This window comes from Branchiostoma belcheri, unplaced genomic scaffold, assembly GCF_001625305.1.
Source record: "Branchiostoma belcheri isolate BF01 breed outbred unplaced genomic scaffold, Haploidv18h27 scaffold3, whole genome shotgun sequence".
In the NCBI taxonomy this organism is placed as follows: domain Eukaryota; kingdom Metazoa; phylum Chordata; class Leptocardii; order Amphioxiformes; family Branchiostomatidae; genus Branchiostoma; species Branchiostoma belcheri.
This window is the reverse complement of record NW_017803909.1, coordinates 3,121,401-3,129,344: the sequence shown is the minus strand read 5'-3', so window position 1 is coordinate 3,129,344 and position 7,944 is coordinate 3,121,401.

Sequence of the window (7,944 nt, the reverse complement as noted above, 5' to 3'; positions counted from 1 at the left end):
TGATTCATGCACTCTACCAGCACAATTGGATCAATAGCTTCCCATCAGAGATGGATTTTACAGTTGATTTACTTTCCCTAACTGGTAAACCTGATCCAATATGTCTCCATTACATACGGCCATAGTGAAGATTCAGAAGATTCATTCCTATCGTGCTTAGAGTAAGACAGACAGCGCAGGATAATGTGACAGATAGAGCAGTTAGTACAGTGCAAGTAAACTGGGCAGTTTGGAGTATAAGGTGTGTTGTCATCATTATATCCTGTTGAAGAACATTCTTCATCATTTAGTCAGTTTAGATAAACAATAACTCCTAGTCATAGAGGAAACCGTTACCAGGACGATATGAAGATGCCATGCAAATATATGCTTGACTCAGAGAAATACAGAATTCTTCTGAAAGTTCAAGGGGAAGATGAGGAATTTTGTGTTCTTCTTGGTTTTTGTTTCTAATTGACTGACTGTATTCCTGCATCGCTAGGCTACAATTCACTTATTCACTTGAAAAAAAAATCCTCTGCAATACGCAGTATAACAATTATGTACATTAAGTTGCCTGGAGATGATGACTGAGGGTTGCACCATATGCACACTGTATCCCTTCTCCTTACATAACTTCCTTACCCAATTTCGTCATTCTCTTCCACCTATCAGGGCTGACTTCAGACAGCCATCCTCTGTTATTCATGTGTTTAGCCAGACAGCTTGCTTCTGCTCCCAGTCATAATGCATCACTAACATGACATATGGCTGAATAATACTGCCGAAAAAAAAATGGTGGGGTTACAGTGGGGCATGTTGACATCAGCAGAAATGGATGTTGTGTCGTGGCATCTGCCCTCCCTCCCTGCCTTTCCAATTAACCAAATGCCTCCTGTCTATTTGACTGGAGCCGTGACAGACTGTAGACAGTGACGTTATTACATAGATACACAGGCTACCCCGCCCTTCTACTTAATTGAATTAGCAGCTGTGTGGTGGTTGTGCCAACCTGGTTGGGTGGTGCTGGGATGGACAGAAGCACTGCACAAAGCTGATTAGATTTGATCCCAGGTTTTTCAGTGATTACTTCCCTCCGTATAATCTAATGACATGACATTGGAACTGTGGTCCCGTCTCACGTATTATCAGCTTGATGTCATCTCGGCGACATCCCGACATTTGTTCTATTGTTCTTACATTGTAGACATTGATGAACGCTGAATAATTCAAGCTGTGGATATGTTCCAAGCTGTGTATGATTACCAGCAAATTTCATTACATGCCCATATCAGACATTCTATATGTTCTGCTATTATTTATCTTCCCAATACTTGACATGATTAGCATTGAACAGGTTTGCTCTTTCCATTTATCAGGAGATGGATGGGAGGCTTTAATCTTTTTACGGGGCTCCTGTCTCCTCACATAATGAACTTGTAAGCATATCAGCAGCTAAGTTGATTTCCTGATGGCAATGGTGTCATTTACAGCACTTTCTTTTCTGCCATTTCCTGTAGGAGGGCATTAAGTCAGGTTGGAGAGGCTGATTTGATTTGGTAGGGCCGTTTTAATGGCCACTGTTCATAAGGTTTGTGAGGCTATCATTAGTGGGGTAGCCGCCTACACTCGAACTAGTCGACAGAATTAATGTTGTATAGTTTAGTTTCCTCAGTCTATGGGACTGATCATTTTGCACATGACTTGCAGTGTGTTTCTGCCACATTTGACAGCTTGGATGGTTAGAAGATTACAGTATAAATGTTTTATGTGAAAAGCTTTCACACTCTGAACAACCTTCTCTCTGATGGTTACAATGAGTGTTTCAAATTTTGATATGTTACACAAAAGGCTAGTATAGATAACATGCAGGTTTGTTTGAGTTGATATGTCACTCTGGTTTTTCAGAAATTCTTCATTTTCCTTTCTGACCGGCTCTCAATCCCAAGTCAGTGTCTGTCTCATACCAAATCTATTTCTAATCATATTTCTTGAAAAGAATGGCAAGGCTTATAACTGCTGCAAGAAGTACCTTTTTTTCCTTATTTTTTGCCAAAAATGAGGGTCAAAATATAAGAAACTAAATTATTGCATCACAGAATTGAAAATTGATGATAGAATAAACTATGCATTTTTGGATACATTTTTCAAATGACAATACTTAGACACTGTTTTTCCATAATTTCATATTCACCTCTCCGAACATGTCTTCCCCTATCCAGCAGTTATTTTCTGGGAGAAACCACCTCTTCAGCTCCTGCCCAGTCCACACAGTGTACCATCTATCCATCATGTGTGCCACTGACAGACAACCCCACAGGTGCTTCCTGGGAAGAGGTAAAACGGGGTAAATCTGTTCTGCACCTCGCAGCAACCCTCCGAATCCCTCAACATTTGTTTGGATCAATGGCAGCAAATGAGCAAAATAAATCTCCCAGCTTGTGTCGGACTACTCTCTGGGTTTAATGATGCCATAAAGATCCAACTGGTCATTAGAAGCTGTTCTCCACCGCCCACTGTGCTTGTTATTACACCACTACAAATTGCCCAGTGAGTTTGAGCAGCACAATTGGCTCCCTTGGCTGCACTTTACTTGGAACAGATCCAGTAACTGATATCGTATCTTTCAAAGCTGTTTACATTTGTCTGGCAAATTGAAAAAGACGGTATTGACTACACATGTCAGAGAAAATGGATCAAAAGGTAGACATCCATGAAGTTTTTCCTGGAATCATAATAAAAACTGAGCAGGTTTATGGTGTGTCAGAGTTTGTCCTACTTATGGTAGATCCTGTGGTGTGAGGAGACCACTAATGTCCACCAGTCCTTCTGTGTGCCGGGAAGTGTCAGAACCACTATTAACCAGTGGACTTGATGCTCAGCAGGTCACTGACATTTAGGCCATGTTGTTCTGCCCTGCCGCCTCCCCACCGCCATCTTGATGATGACATAGAGATGCCCGCCCACAGTAGGACCCTCTGCTGTCAAGTCCACTCTGTAAGAACAAAGTCAAGTGGACAGTTTGCCAGGACAAGTCGGCAGTAACAAGCAGGTCAATTATCCTGACAAGATAGAGGTTCATGTAGAATCTGAAAAGGTTTCATCTGAACAGAGCTGTAATGCTGCTCGTGCCAATCAGTGGCTTGTCGTTACAAGTGTTTAACGATCCTAACGATCTTGAGGTGTATGAAAATAAGTGGATGTACACCCTGAAGATAATTGGGCCATACATCAGCCACAATTAGCTGGCCTGGCTGGGGCGCCCCCTGTACTCCTAACGACCATTTGGTGCATGATAGAAGCAGGAACTCTCTTCATTCCCACCCTGGGACTCCATTGCCCAGCAGTAATGGTGATTTGTTACAAGAAAGTTTCATGTAGTCTAAGCAGGTATGTACTAATTGGACAGTGTTTGGAAACTTGTAACAGCGATTACAGGGGTGAGTACCATATATCATGGGTACATCCTGCGGTAACTACAACCTGGGGTGAAATCTAGTCTTGCTGAGGGGCAGGACGTTAGAGTGAAGTCATATAACACAGCAGGGCAATCCCGAGAATACTCTAAATCTTTGCTGACAGGTTATACTTTGGGCCAGTAAACTGCCACAGTTACTACATGCAATGGTGCATTGGGGCTTTTTATGAAATACCATGGCTAACAACACAACACAAGTCTTAAGAATGAACAATGTTAACCATATTAACAGCATATGGACATTGTATGACATCAATCATGTTTATTCTTTCCTATGCGCACAATAGAAATTTACATTTGGTAATTTGGTAGCAGAATATATTACCATTGGGTTTAGAATGGACCAACTGTATTCTGGATTGGCATCTAGTTTATCTAAAGGCCGCATTAGAGGTGGCAATATCAATCTTTAAAAAAAATTTTATAGTGCTTGAATATCTTTTCTCACTGTTGCTTTGATTGAAAATGCAGTGATTTGTTATACAAGGGACTGTACTATGGTTTGTGATGTCATTTGTGCAGTTGTGTTAGACACACTGACACATACACATTACCACCACTCCGTAGTTAAGGTCCTGTGCCATAAAACCTTGCCCCTCTTAGCAGCCTCTAAAGCTGCTACTACTGAATAGCCGGTTTACCCGATTGGCAACAGTAAAGATAGGTTGTAGTAGCGTGTAAGATAGATACAAGAGAGGATAATTGATGTGATGGGACCATTACAATGATGAAGGATGGTGTTAGGAGGAGGAACCATCCTGCTAACAAGTGTATGTCCTTGTGTTGGAGTGATAATTGTGTCCGAGTCAGGATGGATGGATAGGATGGCTATATTGAAAAAGAAATAAATGGCATGACTGCATGCAAAGACATCAATCGCGTTTTCTTTGTTGATAACGAGTCCTCCGGCTGACGCTTACTACAATGCATGAAATGATCATTGACACGATTTTCCATCACCGTCAATTCCAGCGAGGCAAGCGCAAACAATGGGCGAACAAATTAAGATTCCACAATGCGTTCAGAGAGGCAAGAGTGACCTTTACTGGCAGCATCCTTTTTATGTAAGCTTTCGTGACACAATCTGAACCGAACAACGGTTGTCATCAATTATGTTGAATGCATTAGGGCGCGGGAATCACCGAGGGAACAATCAAGGTAAGGTGGAAATGTGGTGAAAGCAATGCCAGCAATCATCAGACAGTTGTAAGTGGCACGGCCAATTTTGGCCGGGAATCTGTGCCGGAGTGTAATGTGGGTCACGACAGTGAGCCCGGCAAACGGTCCTGACAGCCAGACGGCCCGGTGTAGCCGAGCGGGACGGATTCACGCCTCTTTCAGTCTAGTCTCAAATCTCTTTCTGCCTTACCAAATCGTCCATAGTTTAGGAGCCATATCCACCGTACGAAAAGCTAAGTATATATTTGACTGTTGTCCACACATTCCATGGACAAGACTAAGTACGCTTCTACATTGTGTTCCAACTGTGTTGCCAGTTTCAGCAAGACGTGAAGTGGCACACCATGACCGTGAAGTTGACCCAGTAGGTTCATACATATTAGATGTCGAGTCGCGTTTTCATTGATGATATTCACGGCTGCCAGAGCTGCTTTGCCAGGTGGAAATGACACTCACAATATCAGTTGGTCCTGGACCTCCCGGAAAACTTACCGTGTCCATTTGCCGTGTGTGCTAAGAGCTTTTTATGCCCGTCCGTAGTACGAGTCCCCCTGATAAGACCCTGGCTGGCATAATGAGTTGGCAGTGCCACGTTTTTAAAGTTTGCCGATGACGGCAGTCCGACCTGAAGTGTGTCATTAACGATAACACCTTAATCAGGCGTGCAAGACATTCAAGAAGCCGCGTAGCTTATCGAGAACGGCACATGTCCTTGGGGTTCCTTCTGTGTCACAGTCATAATACACAATCACGGCGTGCAGTTCAAATTTTCGGGTGGATTTTTGATGAGCTTGGCAATATTGTCGGCGACGGAAACGTGCATATGTATGAAATGGGTTTGTTCCATTCCGTAGGCGTCACCTAACAGAATACGGAACCTTTACTTCGATTAAAACTGGATACGTAATCCTTATTTGGCATGCTTTCCGAATGATAAGTGCTATTCTGTGCTTATCTTGACGTTTTGTGGTCGTAGACAGGGAAAGCACTCTGAATGAACAGTCGTGGCACCGCGCCATCTCCTCGCCAATCATGACTGGAAACGAGCTCGCCGGGAAGGGTTGCTCGCCGCTCCGCGACCTAAAAGAAAGAGACAGCTCTGCGTGAATTATTCACACGCGTTATTAAATTGTAAACCGACGGCATCACGCGATGTGACAAGGTCACGCTTGTCTGTGGGCTGGGCCAGCCGAAGTCGCCGTGACCAAACCCTCATAATTAGCCTTGCAACTGAGACCAGTATCATCGCCGCAGGTGGATGAACATTTGTATCTATAGTTATTACATGTACAACTGTTGAGATCAATAGCTATGAACGCACGGAAGCAATCACATGTGCGTGCTTGAATTCAGCACCCAGTGTTTTGCTATAGGAAATCCGAAGAACTGGGTTGGTGCTTTCCTTGGTGCTGAATCGGCGTTCAACAGTTGCGGTCGTGTTTACACCGTTGTATGAGGCAGCCGATCCTCGTTGATGTAATTGCAAATCGCTCTTCATAAATGTACACAGCATTTGTCAATTGATATAGACAGGTTCAAGGTTGTTATGAAACCTTTCCTGATTTTTTTCCCTTCACTTCACACCAAATAACATCCGTCAATGCTTGGCGCGTGTTCGTCCCTGAGTGCCTGACCACCAGCGATGCTGTCCAAACACAACTGTAAGAAGGTTAATTGTAACTCCTAGTGAAGTCTGAATTTTCGTCGCATTAGCAGGGTAACTGTTTGGTTTATATATCATAGGGCTTCCACAGGTTGCCTCGAGGCTTTGAAGTACACTCAACTTAAAACGCACGAATCGGAACTGAACATTACAGTGTTGACTTTGCTATTACTGAATCATACCGCATATACGTTCATGTGTGTATCTTAGCCTATGCCCGTTCAGTAAATACACTTATTTTCTATGGTAACAGACAACGTCGGTCACTGCTTCCTTATCGATGATAATCGAAATCGATAGCGAAGAAGCTAATGTCTTTCCCGTTGTTTAGGCTGCTGTTTATTAGCATTCTGTTTCCAACACTTCAGGATTTTTAACTTACCAATGCCGTATTGGCTATGTGTTTGGAATGCAGCGCTTGTTCACTAAATATTGTCAGTTGCTATCTTGACTACATTGATAGGATTTCATTTTAAAAATCTGGTTCGCTCAATTTAGTGTCTTATAGAATAGAAGTACGTGGTAGCGGACTATGATACCATGGAACCAAACTAACAGACGTTAGACAGCATTAGGGCATCAGTCTGACATCTTTCTAGAGTAGATTCCACCTTGCCGATGTCTGCAGAGTCATTCGTGATTCCAGTTGCAGACCAACCCTCCAGCTCTAGTCTGTCTAATTCACCTGCAGTAGCGGCGGGTGCAGCGGAAACCAGAGCAGTGGAGAATGTCCATTTACTGACGCTCCAGGACAAAAATTCCCAACAAGAAAGACATTTGCCGAGTTTGTTTTTGTAAGGACTTAAGCTATGTGTAGAGGCGGGCTCGGTGGAGCCGCGGGCGAGATGTTAGCTGAAGTATGATACATGTGTTGTACATACTGCCGACATCTCCTCCCTGTTCACAGCTGTGTAGTCTACAGTGTAATCCCCGGGCCAAATCAATACCCTGACCTCTAAGAGGGCGCGCACAAGTGTTTTTGGAGAGGTAAAATAATCCCCATTCTTGGGATACTCTGGAGCGGCTGTGCTGATGACACGGGATGATAGTGAGTAATGCCACAGAATAATTATTTTCATTCCTGGCCAGTTTGGGCTGAGCTGATCAGCTCGTGTGACCTGTATGCTACCTGTGCTGACATAGTGAGTAGTCCGAAGACTTGCTAAGTATTCCAAACTTTGTGTGTTCTTTGACGGAGAGACTTAGGTCATGTCGTCTTGGCGTCTTAGCTCTTCTTCGCAACATGACGTCAAAGTGATCACAGGTGGCCTTAGGGACCCATTCCACGACGGAATGGGCAGTTGACAGAACTCCACTACATCAGCTGAAATCTATTAAAAGTATTCCCGAACTAAGAGCCTGACGTGGCGAAAACCCGTGTGTCTGTCGGAGAGCGGCTCGACTGTTTACCCTGTTGCCAAACATGTGATGGGTGTCAGGGACGGGGAGGTCCGGACCTGTCTGTCAGCTCCCGACCCAGCCGCGCCACCACCCAACTAGATCAGAACTTCATAGACCAAATATTGTGGGAACAACGGAGAACATAGCGATGCGGCTCCCCGAAAGTAATTTTTGTTTTCGTTGTACGAACTTTGGATCAATTAAGGAGTCCCTTCATACCATTGTGGTATACCCGAGTTACACA